This window comes from Ixodes scapularis, unplaced genomic scaffold (genome assembly GCF_016920785.2).
Source record: "Ixodes scapularis isolate PalLabHiFi unplaced genomic scaffold, ASM1692078v2 PGA_scaffold2__306_contigs__length_199485367, whole genome shotgun sequence".
Taxonomy (NCBI): Eukaryota; Metazoa; Arthropoda; class Arachnida; order Ixodida; family Ixodidae; genus Ixodes; species Ixodes scapularis.
In genome coordinates this window covers 189775106-189793734 of record NW_024609857.1, presented here as the reverse complement: position 1 = coordinate 189793734, position 18629 = coordinate 189775106, and the positions used below count along the sequence as shown (strand labels likewise).

General features: G+C 48.8%; 32 non-coding genes across 32 annotated transcripts; all 32 read right to left on the bottom strand.

The window, feature by feature from the left end:
- Positions 1-8152: 8152 nt before the first annotated feature.
- Positions 8153-8227, bottom strand: Trnaf-gaa. The gene has a single exon. It is a non-coding gene; the product is annotated as a tRNA-Phe (tRNA).
- A 139-nt stretch (positions 8228-8366) lies between these two features.
- Positions 8367-8441, bottom strand: Trnaf-gaa. Its single transcript has one exon. It is a non-coding gene; the product is annotated as a tRNA-Phe (tRNA).
- A 353-nt stretch (positions 8442-8794) lies between these two features.
- On the bottom strand, positions 8795-8869 carry Trnaf-gaa. The gene has a single exon. It is a non-coding gene; the product is annotated as a tRNA-Phe (tRNA).
- A 139-nt stretch (positions 8870-9008) lies between these two features.
- Positions 9009-9083, bottom strand: Trnaf-gaa. The gene has a single exon. It is a non-coding gene; the product is annotated as a tRNA-Phe (tRNA).
- Positions 9084-9436: 353 nt separating this feature from the next.
- Trnaf-gaa lies at positions 9437-9511 on the bottom strand. Its single transcript has one exon. It is a non-coding gene; the product is annotated as a tRNA-Phe (tRNA).
- Positions 9512-9650: 139 nt separating this feature from the next.
- Trnaf-gaa lies at positions 9651-9725 on the bottom strand. The gene has a single exon. It is a non-coding gene; the product is annotated as a tRNA-Phe (tRNA).
- Positions 9726-9864: 139 nt separating this feature from the next.
- Trnaf-gaa lies at positions 9865-9939 on the bottom strand. Its single transcript has one exon. It is a non-coding gene; the product is annotated as a tRNA-Phe (tRNA).
- Positions 9940-10078: 139 nt separating this feature from the next.
- Positions 10079-10153, bottom strand: Trnaf-gaa. Its single transcript has one exon. It is a non-coding gene; the product is annotated as a tRNA-Phe (tRNA).
- Positions 10154-10506: 353 nt separating this feature from the next.
- Positions 10507-10581, bottom strand: Trnaf-gaa. The gene has a single exon. It is a non-coding gene; the product is annotated as a tRNA-Phe (tRNA).
- A 139-nt stretch (positions 10582-10720) lies between these two features.
- On the bottom strand, positions 10721-10795 carry Trnaf-gaa. The gene has a single exon. It is a non-coding gene; the product is annotated as a tRNA-Phe (tRNA).
- A 353-nt stretch (positions 10796-11148) lies between these two features.
- Trnaf-gaa lies at positions 11149-11223 on the bottom strand. Its single transcript has one exon. It is a non-coding gene; the product is annotated as a tRNA-Phe (tRNA).
- A 139-nt stretch (positions 11224-11362) lies between these two features.
- On the bottom strand, positions 11363-11437 carry Trnaf-gaa. The gene has a single exon. It is a non-coding gene; the product is annotated as a tRNA-Phe (tRNA).
- Positions 11438-11572: 135 nt separating this feature from the next.
- Trnaf-gaa lies at positions 11573-11647 on the bottom strand. Its single transcript has one exon. It is a non-coding gene; the product is annotated as a tRNA-Phe (tRNA).
- A 567-nt stretch (positions 11648-12214) lies between these two features.
- Trnaf-gaa lies at positions 12215-12289 on the bottom strand. Its single transcript has one exon. It is a non-coding gene; the product is annotated as a tRNA-Phe (tRNA).
- A 139-nt stretch (positions 12290-12428) lies between these two features.
- Positions 12429-12503, bottom strand: Trnaf-gaa. The gene has a single exon. It is a non-coding gene; the product is annotated as a tRNA-Phe (tRNA).
- A 135-nt stretch (positions 12504-12638) lies between these two features.
- Positions 12639-12713, bottom strand: Trnaf-gaa. The gene has a single exon. It is a non-coding gene; the product is annotated as a tRNA-Phe (tRNA).
- Positions 12714-13280: 567 nt separating this feature from the next.
- On the bottom strand, positions 13281-13355 carry Trnaf-gaa. The gene has a single exon. It is a non-coding gene; the product is annotated as a tRNA-Phe (tRNA).
- Positions 13356-13708: 353 nt separating this feature from the next.
- Positions 13709-13783, bottom strand: Trnaf-gaa. Its single transcript has one exon. It is a non-coding gene; the product is annotated as a tRNA-Phe (tRNA).
- A 139-nt stretch (positions 13784-13922) lies between these two features.
- Trnaf-gaa lies at positions 13923-13997 on the bottom strand. The gene has a single exon. It is a non-coding gene; the product is annotated as a tRNA-Phe (tRNA).
- Positions 13998-14350: 353 nt separating this feature from the next.
- On the bottom strand, positions 14351-14425 carry Trnaf-gaa. Its single transcript has one exon. It is a non-coding gene; the product is annotated as a tRNA-Phe (tRNA).
- Positions 14426-14992: 567 nt separating this feature from the next.
- Positions 14993-15067, bottom strand: Trnaf-gaa. Its single transcript has one exon. It is a non-coding gene; the product is annotated as a tRNA-Phe (tRNA).
- A 353-nt stretch (positions 15068-15420) lies between these two features.
- Trnaf-gaa lies at positions 15421-15495 on the bottom strand. The gene has a single exon. It is a non-coding gene; the product is annotated as a tRNA-Phe (tRNA).
- A 567-nt stretch (positions 15496-16062) lies between these two features.
- Trnaf-gaa lies at positions 16063-16137 on the bottom strand. Its single transcript has one exon. It is a non-coding gene; the product is annotated as a tRNA-Phe (tRNA).
- A 139-nt stretch (positions 16138-16276) lies between these two features.
- On the bottom strand, positions 16277-16351 carry Trnaf-gaa. The gene has a single exon. It is a non-coding gene; the product is annotated as a tRNA-Phe (tRNA).
- A 567-nt stretch (positions 16352-16918) lies between these two features.
- On the bottom strand, positions 16919-16993 carry Trnaf-gaa. The gene has a single exon. It is a non-coding gene; the product is annotated as a tRNA-Phe (tRNA).
- Positions 16994-17132: 139 nt separating this feature from the next.
- Positions 17133-17207, bottom strand: Trnaf-gaa. Its single transcript has one exon. It is a non-coding gene; the product is annotated as a tRNA-Phe (tRNA).
- Positions 17208-17346: 139 nt separating this feature from the next.
- Trnaf-gaa lies at positions 17347-17421 on the bottom strand. Its single transcript has one exon. It is a non-coding gene; the product is annotated as a tRNA-Phe (tRNA).
- Positions 17422-17560: 139 nt separating this feature from the next.
- On the bottom strand, positions 17561-17635 carry Trnaf-gaa. Its single transcript has one exon. It is a non-coding gene; the product is annotated as a tRNA-Phe (tRNA).
- A 139-nt stretch (positions 17636-17774) lies between these two features.
- Positions 17775-17849, bottom strand: Trnaf-gaa. The gene has a single exon. It is a non-coding gene; the product is annotated as a tRNA-Phe (tRNA).
- A 139-nt stretch (positions 17850-17988) lies between these two features.
- Trnaf-gaa lies at positions 17989-18063 on the bottom strand. Its single transcript has one exon. It is a non-coding gene; the product is annotated as a tRNA-Phe (tRNA).
- A 139-nt stretch (positions 18064-18202) lies between these two features.
- Positions 18203-18277, bottom strand: Trnaf-gaa. The gene has a single exon. It is a non-coding gene; the product is annotated as a tRNA-Phe (tRNA).
- A 139-nt stretch (positions 18278-18416) lies between these two features.
- Trnaf-gaa lies at positions 18417-18491 on the bottom strand. The gene has a single exon. It is a non-coding gene; the product is annotated as a tRNA-Phe (tRNA).
- Positions 18492-18629: the final 138 nt, after the last annotated feature.

The window sequence follows — 18629 nt, the reverse complement described above, 5'->3', positions numbered from 1 at the left end:
CCTCGACAGTTTTATTGGAGGAATTCTTTCATCATATGTAAGGGGGTATTTTTCAGAAACTGTCTAACTACACTCTGAAGTCAATTTTAATGCGTGGTCAATTTTTCTTTTTAAACGTACTTTTCGGCCTACCTGTAGTATCACAGGTGGCCGAGGGGAACGAGTCTTAACAAGAGTGGGGCCTGTCCTCCTGGGCCTTAGGCCCGCTCTCGTCCATCGGTACATCTCGAGCCGCTGCTGGTGGACCCTTCCGGGTCCCTGGTCCAGGCGGCTGGCCAGGTATACGTGGTCTACCAGTGGCGCGAGAGAGACCACGGCCCGTAGGTGGCTGGGCTGCAGGGGGTGCACGAGGCACAGTCCCCTGTGCTTGGTTTTTAATGGATCCCGTCGGACCGGCATCCACCTCTCCGTCTAAGGGCGGAGCTGCTAGAACCGCTCCGGTTGATGTTGAGAGGGACAAAGAAGGGTCACGCAAACCGTCCAAAGACGTCTGTGTTCCCGCTGTAGCTGTCGGCCGTGCAGGTCCCCGGCGCACGACCTCAGCATAGGAGCCCAATGATGAAAATGAGTGGCGTTTCTTGTCTTCTGGGTAGCTGATGTTTTCTTTTGTTTTGATGGTCAGGATCGCTTTCGCCTGCTTCCACTGAGGGCATGCACGTGAGTATGCTGCATGGGGTCCTTCACAGTTTGCACAACACAGTGAGCTTTCGCAAACATCAGCTACATGCTCCGTGCTCCCACATTTTGCGCATGTATTTCTTCCACGGCAGCTGCGAGAGCCGTGCCCAAACCGCTGGCACCTAAACCACCTTTGCGGGTTTGGGATATACGGCCGGACGCGACCGTTTATGAAGCCAGCCTTCACAGATGCAGGGAAATAATGATGCTCAAAGGTGACTATCAGATTTTTAGTGGGAGTTTCAGATCAGTCTTTCCGAAACATGATCTTTTTTACGGCAACTACTGCAGAGGAACGGAGGCCCTCAAAATTCTCTTCTTCGCTGGTGTGCAGGAGGTCGTCCTCAGTGATGACTCCGCGAATGGTGTTTGGCGTGCGGTGAGGGAGACACTGTGACTTTTACATCTCCAATGGTGTTCAAGGTGAGCGAAGCCGCGCTTTGTTTCTTCGAGTTTACCTCCACAATCAGGTCTTCAGAATACAGTTTTTCGCATGATAATCGTCTCCAAGGCACGAGTCAAGGAGTTTTGCAACCAAAAAATGTGAGAGCTTGGACATTGGACGTTTATAATTTTCTGAATGAAGTACAAAGAGCTTTGTAAGCATGCCCGACTTCTACTTTTTTGCTATGACAAGGGGTTCGGGGCACAGGGGATTGCACAAACGCCACGAACCGGGTTTTGGTTTACACTCTAAAAAACGTCTGTGCTTCTACTTTCACGCACAACACTCGAAGAACCAATCAGCGCCACTTACGGAGGCAGCTCAGGCAATGGCGATGCCGAAACATCGGTTTACACCAAGAAACGCAGACTGAGTTATGACATTAAGCAATGCAAGCGCGACGTTTTCCATTGCTTAATGTCGCAACCCAGACTGCGTTTTTTGGTCTAAACATATGTTTCGGCATCGTCATTGGCTGAGCTGCTTACGGAAGTTGCGCTGATTGGCTCTCCGAGTGTTGTGCGTGAAAGTAGACGCACAGACGTTTTTAGAGTGTAGGGGGGGGGGGGGGCAGCCATAAAAAGGCAAAAAAACTTTCGGCACTTGTGGTGCACTGCCCACCACAGAGCCCAACAAGGGGACAGCCAACACCTCAAAGCAGTATGGGCTTGTCTGAGTACGCTGCTCAGCCAGTGCTACCAAGATGCTATAACCACGTGTGATATAGATGAGAGTATCTATTGTCACCCAAGATTAGCCCTTGCCGCCAAAGGGGGAGAAAAATTAGCAAGAGAAATGAAAGAGTAGTGAAAGAAACAGGAAAGGTAAAAGTGAAAGATCGGAAGGGATAGTAGAAGAAAAGGCGACTAGACTGAATCATCCTGGCCGGGCCTTACCAGGACTCCCGTCTATGAGAAGCGGGGGCAAAAGTGGTGCATTGCCTCACCCCGGGGGGCCCCGAAGGGTCCCCACCTACCCCGGGCTCGGCTTAACCACCAGGATGCCCTTTTCCCCAGACACGAGAAAGCCACGCACAGCCAGACGTGGGCGGGCGAACCCGCATGACTCGGGGTCCGCGGAGACGCCACTCTCCAAACAGCTGCTTTCACAGGTGCCCCCTGCGGGGGAGTTATATAGACCCTTTCTTTAAGGGCGCCGCCATCTTGAATTGTTGTCACTTCCAGTATGGGCGAAAACATTGTTTTGCCGTCGCCACGTCAATAGAATGCATTTAGGAGAAAAGCGTAAACGTCACCCATTCTCGTTTTCTCTCCCCTTTATTTTTTTACTATTTGCAGGTTGAAACGTTTTAATATTTTTCCGTCGCCCATACCGTATATGCCTACTTGGCGGTCGGGGGCGAGAGTAAGCGGAAAAGGTCTATAATCTCGTGACACTGACGTCAAGTTACTAGGTCACGCGGCACAATGACTTCAAGCTACGCGGTTGCCTTACACTGTGATGTCACTTAACGTGACCAGGGGTTTCCCCAGGAATTGAAATTAGGGGGTGGGGTCCGAATTTTAAGAGGGCAGGGTTAGGGGAGTCATTGCGAATTAAGGGGTGCCTTAAAAAGAACAAGGGGGGTGTCCAACCCCCCCCCCCCCCCCTTTAGGGGGTGTGTAGGGAAATCACGTAACGTGACCACGTAATTCTTAGTGTCACCATCCACCGATCGTCGTACGGCTGTGTTATGACTTTCCCTTACAACTCTCCGTGACGCTGTATAGTTCGAAACCAGTCCACAAAAACATTCTGCATTAAAGCAACAGCACCGGCAATTAATAATCATCTGAAGCAAGTTGGACTTTATTTTTGTTAACGAATCGAGACACGATGCAGCGTATTGTCATCACAAGCAGAGATAATGTGTTCCTTTTTTCTATCGTGTCAGAGAGGGATGTTTTAACGCTATAGCTTTCAAACATGTTTCCACGCTATAGCGTTAAAACATCCCTCTTTAACACAACATGGCGGATGTTTTAGCGCTATAACAACGTTAAAGCGATCTTTTAACGCTATAGCGACACGAGCTCCTTCACGACATAGCGTTAAAGAGCTCGCGTCGCTGGAAACTCCTGACTGGACGACAGGGTCTTGACGTCACAGCCACGTGACCTCGCGCGAGAATTTGAAACAACCCACAACGCTCACGTGAAACGGGATGTCACGCGTATAATGAAAGTGCTAAAAGAACCTGACATATACTGCGAATTAAAGGTTACCGCACGTCTACAAGGATTTCACTTTAGAGAGTGAATCATATACTTTTAAGAAAGCATTCTGAAGAATTTGAGACGGGAGTCGAACCCACGACCATTCGGTGGCGAGCCAGACACGCTACTAACTGGGCCACGCAAGGCACGCTTGCACGGATTTGGGAACGAGGGAAAATTTATATGTTTATATGTTTCGCTATCGCGTTCCGCTCTTAAAGGCGAAGCTTAATCGTCCTCCTGTAATTTTTAATTGTCTGCAGTGTGCTTAATCAGTGCATTTTGGCGCAAGCAATGATACATAAAAAATGTCCGCTGTTCAAAGTGCTGTTGCACTGCCTTTTTGTGGTCCCGACAGAGTTAATGTCGCATCACGGTTTTTCTTCACAAGCTGCAGAGCTTAGTTTAGAGTTTTTTGGCCCGACCATAAATATTTGTCACGATTGCATAATTATACATCGTGTCAAGTGTCGGAAGCTGAAAGGTCATTGTCCTGACTTTCAAGAAAGAAAACAACAAACGGCGACACAAAGGAGATATCTAAATGATAGTTTATACATGGACGCTTGCAGGGAGCAACGTTGGTCAACAACTGACCACGCAAAAAAAAAAAATAAAATGGAAAGGCCGACAGTGGCCTTTCTTTTGTGCCGTCAGCTTTGGCCTTAATTATCTCGCACCCAGCGAGCGGTTCACTCATCAGTTCTCCAAACACAACAAGAAACCGAGGGACAGGGAGAAGGGGGAAAGGGGGAGGAAGGGAACACCGCCGCATTAATTGAACCCGCGTGTAAAGGGAATTCCTAGCACGCTACAGCACAAGCCGCACGAGGCAACAACCAACCACACGAAGAAACGAAGGCACCTTGTCCGGTTCTTACGCTCGCAAAATCCCCGGCAATAAAACACGCCGTGAATTAATATTAATGCGGAGCGTTCATAAGCCCCCTCCCCCACCCTTCTCCCCCAACCACACACGCACGCACACGTGCACACACACGTTTTATTCCGGCCACACCGCGCGCACACGTTTCCGTGAGTGCACGTATTCTCAAGTTCGTGCCGAAATAAACCGTTGCGAAGGCTACGAGCCGCTTGCTACCAAACAGACATTACTTAACCAATCACGTGGTCTCGAGATCCCCGTGTTTCTTGGCGTGCGATGGTGGAGTCACGTGGTAGGGTAGGGAGCGTCCCGATTTGTTCAGATGCTTCGCATAGCGTTGGGTGCGGTCCAGGTTTGGGCGGAGCCACGCGGGGTACTTCGCCCGTAGACTCCGCCCGAAAATGAAGTGCTCTCACTGCAACGTGCTGGCAGCGGCCATTTGTCTTCAGATTTCGGGACGTGCGCGGTACCGGGAAGAAAATGAGGACGATGATGATGATGGTGATGATGATTATGATGTAGAAACTATGTGTACAAAAGGGGGTTGGGCCCGATTATAATTTGGAAATCTTCTCCGAGCCCGGTGTATGAGTTACGTGGCCTTTCGCCCCGTGTCTCTTAATTCATCACCGCGTGCTTGCTATTTGTTTGTTCCGTAATTTTTTTTAAAGGGTACAACGGGAGCAAAATGGAGGCTACTATAACGTCGTAAAAAAGCGCGCAAGTCGGCTTTTCTTCTTTTTTTTTTTTATACCGATGCGCAAAAAAGACAGAGAGGGAAAAAATGAGTGAAAGTGAAAAGAACGTCGTAATGATCGCAATAATAAAAACGAAATGGTCAGACAACGACAAACCGCCGAAAAAAAAATGGCTAGGACAGCGGACCGAGGAAAGCTTCAATTGAATTAGGTCGTGTGGAAAGTGGGAATTTTTTTTTGTGTGGGTTGTGTTGGTGCAAAAAGGTACTTTAAAAAAAAATGTCCCCGTGTCCTTTTGTAATCGCGTTATACGAGCGAGGTATTCTCTCTTCTTTTCTTTTGTCGCTGTGACTTTAGTGTACCGTTATTTTGGTCCCGTGAAGAAGTAGTGCCCCGGTGGTGGTGCTCTCGGCCAGTTTGACTTTTGTGTGACGCTGCCTCCTTTCGGAGAGCGACGCGTCCTTTCGTGCTTTGGGCTGAGGTAATCCGGTTTCCGATCGAATCGACGCGCTTAAATAGACGTCCGAAAGATGAGCGTTTCGGCGCCCACCTGAGGGCCAATTATTTGGCTTCGGTGAGCCCAGCCGGCGCTTGGGTCGTCGGGGCGATGAAAGCGGCAATTGGACGCTTTTTACCGAGCGGGCCGGACTTCGTCGTCGGAAGATGTCCCTTTTCAGGCTTTCTTTCTTACTATAGGGCCGGGAACGCGCCTTCAACCGGGCCGGTTGGCAGGTGAATGCGGGCATGTCTCTCGGAAGATAAAACAGCCGCAAGAAGAAGTTCCACGGGTCCTAAACTCGTCAAACATAAAGTTGGAGCCGACAGTTCGCGGAGCGCACCGATTGGACGTCGGCGAAAAAAGCGCGCTGTCATCGTCGTGAGAGTTCCATCGGTGCGCTTCTTCAAGTTCGGCCCCAACTTTTTGTTGGACGAGTTTAAAAACCCTGTTCGCACGACCGAAAAAAAAACAAAAATTCGCGTCAACTATTTTGTGTTGCATGGTCCAGGCTAGGGTAGCTTCCACAATGCTGCAGGACTGCTATGAAGGCACGTGGCTTTATTATTCTTGTGTTTTATTCGCACGCCTTCTGGTGCGAAGGAGACGCGAAACGAAGCGACGCGCTCGGGCAAAGTTTTGACAGAGTTAGAGCACCGAGGGAGCAAGCGAGCCTCGACCATGAAGCAAAAAATAGTTCTTCCTAAGAGGGACAAACGGCTGCGGTAATACTGTCCCCGTTTGATCGTTAAAATCCGTACGCAGAACAAGGGCGAAAAGGCTTTGAAATGTAAGCCAATTATGTGACAAACAAAAAATCACTCTCGCGGCTATTTCATACTCCGAAAGAGATAGCAGCACTGGTCAGCGCACCGCCCCTGGTGTGTTTAGCATATTTTCCTGCCCATACATCAAAGGTGGTTCCGCGGTGGCAACAAATGACGCCACGAAAGCCGGAGTGTCACGCTGTCGGATGTCTTGATCCTGGTGGTTGGCCGTAGAAGTTCCGGCAAAATCCACGAGCAAGTGTGAGTGTCACTGTTGTCGCGGCGTCCCAACTCCTCGCTGCCGAAACTTCCGTGGACTGTCAAACTAGAGAGGGACCCGCGGCAGATCAGGCGTCTGCTACATCCAGCACATCTGCTGGGACGCCGCCAGGATCGAGTCCGGCGAAAGCATGACGCTTCTATGACGTCCTCAAGCGGAAATGGAAGGACCACTTTTTTGAACGCGGTAAACACACCAGTCGGAGACTGGGTTGCTGACAATATAATTTTACGGCGACAGCCGTTACTGGCGAAGCTTCCTAGCGGATGCTGTACGTGACCGGTGTGACGTCACATCGGCAGATGACGATGTGACGTCACGTGACGTTACACTATCACGCGACGTTACGGCGTCATGTGACGTTTTCAGAGTGCTTTTTGCAGCACCGCCACTCCACTGATCCTTGTATCCTCAAGCTTGAGGTCGGGCATCCAAAAGCGCCGTACGGAACTTCTCTCGAAGTGAGCAGATGATTTAAGTTCGACGTATTTCCGATTGCCATACAGCGTCCATGGACTTTGCTAGTCCAGATTACTGAAAAAAAAAACACAAAAAACAAACAAAACAGATCTCTAATGGCAAAAAAAAAAAAGAAGAAAACGGTTATTAAGTGGAAAACGTATGCGGGACAATCTCTGACTGACAACTGTACATTTATTAAAAAAAAGCAACAACAATTATTATAATGCAATTAAATGCAAAGGTGCAACCCAGCTGGACGAAAATGACGAAAATAATCTCTGGAGAAGGGCAACAAGAGGGACAAAGGAAGAACGCAAATCTCCAAACACAACATTGTTTGACTAGTGCCCGACCGAAAAAATCCACCTGGTTCGGGTATTGAGCCCAGGACCTCTCCATTTTCAATGAAGCGCTCTACCAACTGAGCTAACCAGGGGTAAGACGTAAGTAGAGCCCACAGGTTTTATCAGAAAAACAAAAATATCGACGAAAATAATCCCCGGAGAAGGTGAACAAGAGGGACAAAGGAAGAACACAAATCTCCAAACACAACTAGATGACTAGTGCGCGACCGAAAAAATCCGCCTGGTCCGGGTATTGAGCCCGGGACCTCTCCATTTTCAGTGGAGCGCTCTACCGACTGAGCTAACCAGAGACGTCAGTAGAGCCCACAGGTTTTATGAGAAAAACAAAAACATCGACGAAAATAATCCCCGGAGAAGGGGAACGAGAGGGACAAAGGAAGAAAACAAATCTCCAAACACAACTAGATGACTAGTGCGCGACCGAAAAAATCCGCCTGGTCAGGGTATTGAGCCCGGGACCTCTCCATTTTCAGTGGAGCGCTCTACCAACTGAGCTAACCAGAGACGTCAGTAGAGCCCACAGGTTTTATGAGAAAAACAAAAACATCGACGAAAATAATCCCCGGAGAAGGGGAACGAGAGGGACAAAGGAAGAACACAAATCTCCAAACACAACTAGATGACTAGTGCGCGACCGAAAAAATCCGCCTGGTCCGGGTATTGAGCCCGGGACCTCTCCATCTTCAGTGGAGCGCTCTACCAACTGAGCTAACCAGAGACGTAAGTAGAGCCCACAGGTTTTATCAGAAAAACAAAAACATCGACGAAAATAATCCCCGGAGAAGGGGAACGAGAGGGACAAAGGAAGAACACAAATCTCCAAACACAACTAGATGACTAGTGCGCGACCGAAAAAATCCGCCTGGTCCGGGTATTGAGCCCGGGACCTCTCCATTTTCAGTGGAGCGCTCTACCAACTGAGCTAACCAGAGACGTCAGTAGAGCCCACAGGTTTTATGAGAAAAACAAAAACATCGACGAAAATAATCCCCGGAGAAGGGGAACGAGAGGGACAAAGGAAGAACACAAATCTCCAAACACAACTAGATGACTAGTGCGCGACCGAAAAAATCCGCCTGGTCCGGGTATTGAGCCCGGGACCTCTCCATTTTCAGTGGAGCGCTCTACCAACTGAGCTAACCAGAGACGTCAGTAGAGCCCACAGGTTTTATGAGAAAAACAAAAACATCGACGAAAATAATCCCCGGAGAAGGGGAACGAGAGGGACAAAGGAAGAACACAAATCTCCAAACACAACTAGATGACTAGTGCGCGACCGAAAAAATCCGCCTGGTCCGGATATTGAGCCCGGGACCTCTCCATTTTCAGTGGAGCCCTCTACCAACTGAGCTAACCAGAGACGTCAGTAGAGCCCACAGGTTTTATGAGAAAAACAAAAACATCGACGAAAATAATCCCCGAAGAAGGGGAACGAGAGGGACAAAGGAAGAACACAAATCTCCAAACACAACTAGATGACTAGTGCGCGACCGAAAAAATCCGCCTGGTCCGGGTATTGAGCCCGGGACCTCTCCATTTTCAGTGGAGCGCTCTACCAACTGAGCTAACCAGAGACGTAAGTAGAGCCCACAGGTTTTATCAGAAAAACAAAAACATCGACGAAAATAATCCCCGGAGAAGGGGAACGAGAGGGACAAAGGAAGAACACAAATCTCCAAACACAACTAGATGACTAGTGCGCGACCGAAAAAATCCGCCTGGTCCGGGTATTGAGCCCGGGACCTCTCCATTTTCAGTGGAGCGCTCTACCAACTGAGCTAACCAGAGACGTCAGTAAAGCCCACAGGTTTTATCAGAAAAACAAAAACATCGACGAAAATAATCCCCGGAGAAGGGGAACGAGAGGGACAAAGGAAGAACACAAATCTCCAAACACAACTAGATGACTAGTGCGCGACCGAAAAAATCCGCCTGGTCCGGGTATTGAGCCCGGGACCTCTCCATCTTCAGTGGAGCGCTCTACCAGCTGAGCTAACCAGAGACGTAAGTAGAGCCCACAGGTTTTATGAGAAAAACAAAAACATCGACGAAAATAATCCCCGGAGAAGGGGAACGAGAGGGACAAAGGAAGAACACAAATCTCCAAACACAACTAGATGACTAGTGCGCGACCGAAAAAATCCGCCTGGTCCGGGTATTGAGCCCGGGACCTCTCCATTTTCAGTGGAGCGCTCTACCAACTGAGCTAACCAGAGACGTCAGTAGAGCCCACAGGTTTTATGAGAAAAACAAAAACATCGACGAAAATAATCCCCGGAGAAGGGGAACGAGAGGGACAAAGGAAGAACACAAATCTCTAAACACAACTAGATGACTAGTGCGCGACCGAAAAAATCCGCCTGGTCCGGGTATTGAGCCCGGGACCTCTCCATTTTCAGTGGAGCGCTCTACCAACTGAGCTAACCAGAGACGTAAGTAGAGCCCACAGGTTCTATGAGAAAAACAAAAACATCGACGAAAATAATCCCCGGAGAAGGGGAACGAGAGGGGCAAAGGAAGAACACAAATCTCCAAACACAACTAGATGACTAGTGCGCGACCGAAAAAATCCGCCTGGTCCGGGTATTGAGCCCGGGACCTCTCCATTTTCAGTGGAGCGCTCTACCAACTGAGCTAACCAGAGACGTAAGTAGAGCCCACAGGTTTTATGAGAAAAACAAAAACATCGACGAAAATAATCCCCGGAGAAGGGGAACGAGAGGGACAAAGGAAGAACACAAATCTCCAAACACAACTAGATGACTAGTGCGCGACCGAAAAAATCCGCCTGGTCCGGGTATTGAGCCCGGGACCTCTCCATTTTCAGTGGAGCGCTCTACCAACTGAGCTAACCAGAGACGTAAGTAGAGCCCAGAGGTTTTATGAGGAAAACAAAAACATCGACGAAAATAATCCCCGGAGAAGGGGAACGAGAGGGACAAAGGAAGAACACAAATCTCCAAACACAACTAGATGACTAGTGCGCGACCGAAAAAATCCGCCTGGTCCGGGTATTGAGCCCGGGACCTCTCCATTTTCAGTGGAGCGCTCTACCAACTAAGCTAACCAGAGACGTAAGTAGAGCCCACAGGTTTTATCAGAAAAACAAAAACATCGACGAAAATAATCCCCGGAGAAGGGGAACGAGAGGGACAAAGGAAGAACACAAATCTCCAAACACATCTAGATGACTAGTGCGCGACCGAAAAAATCCGCCTGGTCCGGGTATTGAGCCCGGGACCTCTCCATTTTCAGTGGAGCGCTCTACCAACTGAGCTAACCAGAGACGTAAGTAGAGCCCACAGGTTTTATGAGAAAAACAAAAACATCGGCGAAAATAATCCCCGGAGAAGGGGAACGAGAGGGACAAAGGAAGAACACAAATCTCCAAACACAACTAGATGACTAGTGCGCGACCGAAAAAATCCGCCTGGTCCGGGTATTGAGCCCGGGACCTCTCCATTTTCAGTGGAGCGCTCTACCAACTGAGCTAACCAGAGACGTAAGTAGAGCCCACAGGTTTTATGAGGAAAACAAAAACATCGACGAAAATAATCCCCGGAGAAGGGGAACGAGAGGGACAAAGGAAGAACACAAATCTCCAAACACAACTAGATGACTAGTGCGCGACCGAAAAAATCCGCCTGGTCCGGGTATTGAGCCCGGGACCTCTCCATTTTCAGTGGAGCGCTCTACCAACTAAGCTAACCAGAGACGTAAGTAGAGCCCACAGGTTTTATCAGAAAAACAAAAACATCGACGAAAATAATCCCCGGAGAAGGGGAACGAGAGGGACAAAGGAAGAACACAAATCTCCAAACACATCTAGATGACTAGTGCGCGACCGAAAAAATCCGCCTGGTCCGGGTATTGAGCCCGGGACCTCTCCATTTTCAGTGGAGCGCTCTACCAACTGAGCTAACCAGAGACGTCAGTAGAGCCCACAGGTTTTATCAGAAAAACAAAAACATCGACGAAAATAATCCCCGGAGAAGGGGAACGAGAGGGACAAAGGAAGAACACAAATCTCCAAACACAACTAGATGACTAGTGCGCGACCGAAAAAATCCGCCTGGTCCGGGTATTGAGCCCGGGACCTCTCCATTTTCAGTGGAGCGCTCTACCAACTGAGCTAACCAGAGACGTAAGTAGAGCCCCCAGGTTTTATCAGAAAAACAAAAACATCGACGAAATAATCCCCGAAGGGGAACGAGAGGGACAAAGGAAGAACACAAATCTCCAAACACAACTAGATGACTAGTGCGCGACCGAAAAAATCCGCCTGGTCCGGGTATTGAGCCCGGGACCTCTCCATTTTCAGTGGAGCGCTCTACCAACTGAGCTAACCAGAGACGTCAGTAGAGCCCACAGGTTTTATGAGAAAAACAAAAACATCGACGAAAATAATCCCCGGAGAAGGGGAACGAGAGGGACAAAGGAAGAACACAAATCTCCAAACACAACTAGATGACTAGTGCGCGACCGAAAAAATCCGCCTGGTCCGGGTATTGAGCCCGGTACCTCTCCATTTTCAGTGGAGCGCTCTACCAACTGAGCTAACCAGAGACGTCAGTAGAGCCCACAGGTTTTATCAGAAAAACAAAAACATCGACGAAAATAATCCCCGAAGAAGGGGAACGAGAGGGACAAAGGAAGAACACAAATCTCCAAACACAACTAGATGACTAGTGCGCGACCGAAAAAATCCGCCTGGTCCGGGTATTGAGCCCGGGACCTCTCCATTTTCAGTGGAGCGCTCTACCAACTAAGCTAACCAGAGACGTAAGTAGAGCCCACAGGTTTTATCAGAAAAACAAAAACATCGACGAAAATAATCCCCGGAGAAGGGGAACGAGAGGGACAAAGGAAGAACACAAATCTCCAAACACATCTAGATGACTAGTGCGCGACCGAAAAAATCCGCCTGGTCCGGGTATTGAGCCCGGGACCTCTCCATTTTCAGTGGAGCGCTCTACCAACTGAGCTAACCAGAGACGTCAGTAGAGCCCACAGGTTTTATCAGAAAAACAAAAACATCGACGAAAATAATCCCCGGAGAAGGGGAACGAGAGGGACAAAGGAAGAACACAAATCTCCAAACACAACTAGATGACTAGTGCGCGACCGAAAAAATCCGCCTGGTCCGGGTATTGAGCCCGGGACCTCTCCATTTTCAGTGGAGCGCTCTACCAACTGAGCTAACCAGAGACGTAAGTAGAGCCCCCAGGTTTTATCAGAAAAACAAAAACATCGACGAAATAATCCCCGAAGGGGAACGAGAGGGACAAAGGAAGAACACAAATCTCCAAACACAACTAGATGACTAGTGCGCGACCGAAAAAATCCGCCTGGTCCGGGTATTGAGCCCGGGACCTCTCCATTTTCAGTGGAGCGCTCTACCAACTGAGCTAACCAGAGACGTCAGTAGAGCCCACAGGTTTTATGAGAAAAACAAAAACATCGACGAAAATAATCCCCGGAGAAGGGGAACGAGAGGGACAAAGGAAGAACACAAATCTCCAAACACAACTAGATGACTAGTGCGCGACCGAAAAAATCCGCCTGGTCCGGGTATTGAGCCCGGTACCTCTCCATTTTCAGTGGAGCGCTCTACCAACTGAGCTAACCAGAGACGTCAGTAGAGCCCACAGGTTTTATCAGAAAAACAAAAACATCGACGAAAATAATCCCCGAAGAAGGGGAACGAGAGGGACAAAGGAAGAACACAAATCTCCAAACACAACTAGATGACTAGTGCGCGACCGAAAAAATCCGCCTGGTCCGGGTATTGAGCCCGGGACTTCTCCATTTTCAGTGGAGCGCTCTACCAACTGAGCTAACCAGAGACATCAGTAGAGCCCACAGGTTTTATCAGAAAAACAAAAACATCGACGAAAATAATCCCCGAAGAAGGGGAACGAGAGGGACAAAGGAAGAACACAAATCTCCAAACACAACTAGATGACTAGTGCGCGACCGAAAAAATCCGCCTGGTCCGGGTATTGAGCCCGGGACCTCTCCATTTTCAGTGGAGCGCTCTACCAACTGAGCTAACCAGAGACGTAAGTAGAGCCCACAGGTTTTATCAGAAAAACAAAAACATCGACGAAAATAATCCCCGGAGAAGGGGAACGAGAGGGACAAAGGAAGAACACAAATCTCCAAACACAACTAGATGACTAGTGCGCGACCGAAAAAATCCGCCTGGTCCGGGTATTGAGCCCAGGACCTCTCCATTTTCAGTGGAGCGCTCTACCAACTGAGCTAACCAGAGACGTCAGTAGAGCCCACAGGTTTTATCAGAAAAACAAAAACATCGACGAAAATAATCCCCGGAGAAGGGGAACGAGAGGGACAAAGGAAGAACACAAATCTCCAAACACAACTAGATGACTAGTGCGCGACCGAAAAAATTTGCCTGGTCCGGGTATTGAGCCCGGGACCTCTCCATTTTCAGTGGAGCGCTCTACCAACTGAGCTAACCAGAGACGTAAGTAGAGCCCACAGGTTTTATCAGAAAAACAAAAACATCGACGAAAATAATCCCCGAAGAAGGGGAACGAGAGGGACAAAGGAAGAACACAAATCTCCAAACACAACTAGATGACTAGTGCGCGACCGAAAAAATCCGCCTGGTCCGGGTATTGAGCCCGGGACCTCTCCATTTTCAGTGGAGCGCTCTACCAACTGAGCTAACCAGAGACGTAAGTAGAGCCCACAGGTTTTATCAGAAAAACAAAAACATCGACGAAAATAATCCCCGGAGAAGGGGAACGAGAGGGACAAAGGAAGAACACAAATCTCCAAACACAACTAGATGACTAGTGCGCGACCGAAAAAATCCGCCTGGTCCGGGTATTGAGCCCAGGACCTCTCCATTTTCAGTGGAGCGCTCTACCAACTGAGCTAACCAGAGACGTCAGTAGAGCCCACAGGTTTTATCAGAAAAACAAAAACATCGACGAAAATAATCCCCGGAGAAGGGGAACGAGAGGGACAAAGGAAGAACACAAATCTCCAAACACAACTAGATGACTAGTGCGCGACCGAAAAAATTTGCCTGGTCCGGGTATTGAGCCCGGGACCTCTCCATTTTCAGTGGAGCGCTCTACCAACTGAGCTAACCAGAGACGTCAGTAGAGCCCACAGGTTTTATCAGAAAAACAAAAACATCGACGAAAATAATCCCCGAAGAAGGGGAACGAGAGGGACAAAGGAAGAACACAAATCTCCAAACACAACTAGATGACTAGTGCGCGACCGAAAAAATCCGCTTGGTCGGGGTATTGAGCCCGGGACCTCTCCATTTTCAGTGGAGCGCTCTACCAACTGAGCTAACCAGAGACGTCAGTAGAGCCCACAGGTTTTATCAGAAAAACAAAAACATCGACGAAAATAATCCCCGGAGAAGGGGAACGAGAGGGACAAAGGAAGAACACAAATCTCCAAACACAACTAGATGACTAGTGCGCGACCGAAAAAATCCGCCTGGTCCGGGTATTGAGCCCGGGACCTCTCCATTTTCAGTGGAGCGCTCTACCAACTAAGCTAACCAGAGACGTAAGTAGAGCCCACAGGTTTTATCAGAAAAACAAAAACATCGACGAAAATAATCCCCGGAGAAGGGGAACGAGAGGGACAAAGGAAGAACACAAATCTCCAAACACATCTAGATGACTAGTGCGCGACCGAAAAAATCCGCCTGGTCCGGGTATTGAGCCCGGGACCTCTCCATTTTCAGTGGAGCGCTCTACCAACTGAGCTAACCAGAGACGTAAGTAGAGCCCACAGGTTTTATCAGAAAAACAAAAACATCGACGAAAATAATCCCCGGAGAAGGGGAACGAGAGGGACAAAGGAAGAACACAAATCTCCAAACACAACTAGATGACTAGTGCGCGACCGAAAAAATCCGCCTGGTCCGGGTATTGAGCCCAGGACCTCTCCATTTTCGGTGGAGCGCTCTACCAACTGAGCTAACCAGAGACGTCAGTAGAGCCCACAGGTTTTATCAGAAAAACAAAAACATCGACGAAAATAATCCCCGGAGAAGGGGAACGAGAGGGACAAAGGAAGAACACAAATCTCCAAACACAACTAGATGACTAGTGCGCGACCGAAAAAATTTGCCTGGTCCGGGTATTGAGCCCGGGACCTCTCCATTTTCAGTGGAGCGCTCTACCAACTGAGCTAACCAGAGACGTCAGTAGAGCCCACAGGTTTTATCAGAAAAACAAAAACATCGACGAAAATAATCCCCGAAGAAGGGGAACGAGAGGGACAAAGGAAGAACACAAATCTCCAAACACAACTAGATGACTAGTGCGCGACCGAAAAAATCCGCTTGGTCGGGGTATTGAGCCCGGGACCTCTCCATTTTCAGTGGAGCGCTCTACCAACTGAGCTAACCAGAGACGTCAGTAGAGCCCACAGGTTTTATCAGAAAAACAAAAACATCGACGAAAATAATCCCCGGAGAAGGGGAACGAGAGGGACAAAGGAAGAACACAAATCTCCAAACACAACTAGATGACTAGTGCGCGACCGAAAAAATCCGCCTGGTCCGGGTATTGAGCCCGGTACCTCTCCATTTTCAGTGGAGCGCTCTACCAACTGAGCTAACCAGAGACGTCAGTAGAGCCCACAGGTTTTATCAGAAAAACAAAAACATCGACGAAAATAATCCCCGAAGAAGGGGAACGAGAGGGACAAAGGAAGAACACAAATCTCCAAACACAACTAGATGACTAGTGCGCGACCGAAAAAATCCGCCTGGTCCGGGTATTGAGCCCGGGACCTCTCCATTTTCAGTGGAGCGCTCTACCAACTGAGCTAACCAGAGACGTCAGTAGAGCCCACAGGTTTTATCAGAAAAACAAAAACATCGACGAAAATAATCCCCGAAGAAGGGGAACGAGAGGGACAAAGGAAGAACACAAATCTCCAAACACAACTAGATGACTAGTGCGCGACCGAAAAAATCCGCCTGGTCCGGGTATTGAGCCCGGGACCTCTCCATTTTCAGTGGAGCGCTCTACCAACTGAGCTAACCAGAGACGTCAGTAGAGCCCACAGGTTTTATCAGAAAAACAAAAACATCGACGAAAATAATCCCCGGAGAAGGGGAACGAGAGGGACAAAGGAAGAACACAAATCTCCAAACACAACAAGATGACTAGTGCGCGACCGAAAAAATCCGCCTGGTCCGGATATTGAGCCCGGGACCTCTCCATTTTCAGTGGAGCGCTCTACCAACTGAGCTAACCAGAGACGTAAGTAGAGCCCACAGGTTTTATCAGAAAAACAAAAACATCGACGAAAATAATCCCCGGAGAAGGGGAACGAGAGGGACAAAGGAAGAACACAAATCTCCAAACACAACTAGATGACTAGTGCGCGACCGAAAAAATCCGCTTGGTCGGGGTATTGAGCCCGGGACCTCTCCATTTTCAGTGGAGCGCTCTACCAACTGAGCTAACCAGAGACGTCAGTAGAGCCCACAGGTTTTATCAGAAAAACAAAAACATCGACGAAAATAATCCCCGGAGAAGGGGAACGAGAGGGACAAAGGAAGAACACAAATCTCCAAACACAACTAGATGACTAGTGCGCGACCGAAAAAATCCGCCTGGTCCGGGTATTGAGCCCGGGACCTCTCCATTTTCAGTGGAGCGCTCTACCAACTGAGCTAACCAGAGACGTCAGTAGAGCCCACAGGTTTTATCAGAAAAACAAAAACATCGACGAAAATAATCCCCGAAGAAGGGGAACGAGAGGGACAAAGGAAGAACACAAATCTCCAAACACAACTAGATGACTAGTGCGCGACCGAAAAAATCCGCCTGGTCCGGGTATTGAGCCCGGGACCTCTCCATTTTCAGTGGAGCGCTCTACCAACTGAGCTAACCAGAGACGTCAGTAGAGCCCACAGGTTTTATCAGAAAAACAAAAACATCGACGAAAATAATCCCCGAAGAAGGGGAACGAGAGGGACAAAGGAAGAACACAAATCTCCAAACACAACTAGATGACTAGTGCGCGACCGAAAAAATCCGCCTGGTCCGGGTATTGAGCCCGGGACCTCTCCATTTTCAGTGGAGCGCTCTACCAACTGAGCTAACCAGAGACGTCAGTAGAGCCCACAGGTTTTATTAGAAAAACAAAAACATCGACGAAAATAATCCCCGGAGAAGGGGAACGAGAGGGACAAAGGAAGAACACAAATCTCCAAACACAACTAGATGACTAGTGCGCGACCGAAAAAATCCGCCTGGTCCGGGTATTGAGCCCGGGACCTCTCCATTTTCAGTGGAGCGCTCTACCAACTGAGCTAACCAGAGACGTCAGTAGAGCCCACAGGTTTTATCAGAAAAACAAAAACATCGACGAAAATAATCCCCGAAGAAGGGGAACGAGAGGGACAAAGGAAGAACACATATCTCCAAACACAACTAGATGACTAGTGCGCGACCGAAAAAATCCGCCTGGTCCGGGTATTGAGCCCGGGACCTCTCCATTTTCAGTGGAGCGCTCTACCAACTGAGCTAACCAGAGACGTCAGTAGAGCCCACAGGTTTTATCAGAAAAACAAAAACATCGACGAAAATAATCCCCGGAGAAGGGGAACGAGAGGGACAAAGGAAGAACACAAATCTCCAAACACAACTAGATGACTAGTGCGCGACCGAAAAAATCCGCCTGGTCCGGGTATTGAGCCCGGGACCTCTCCATTTTCAGTGGAGCGCTCTACCAACTGAGCTAACCAGAGACGTAAGTAGAGCCCACAGGTTTTATCAGAAAAACAAAAACATCGACGAAAATAATCCCCGGAGAAGGGGAACGAGAGGGACAAAGGAAGAACACAAATCTCCAAACACAACTAGATGACTAGTGCGCGACCGAAAAAATCCGCCTGGTCCGGGTATTGAGCCCGGGACCTCTCCATTTTCAGTGGAGCGCTCTACCAACTGAGCTAACCAGAGACGTCAGTAGAGCCCACAGGTTTTATCAGAAAAACAAAAACATCGACGAAAATAATCCCCGAAGAAGGGGAACGAGAGGGAGAAAGGAAGAACACAAATCTCCAAACACAACTAAATGACTAGTGCGCGACCGAAAAAATCCGCCTGGTCCGGGTATTGAGCCCGGGACCTCTCCATTTTCAGTGGAGCGCTCTACCAACTGAGCTAACCAGAGACGTAAGTAGAGCCCACAGGTTTTATCAGAAAAACAAAAACATCGACAAAAATAATCCCCGAAGAAGGGGAAAGAGAGGGACAAAGGAAAAACACAAATCTCCAAACACAACTAGATGACTAGTGCGCGACCGAAAAAAT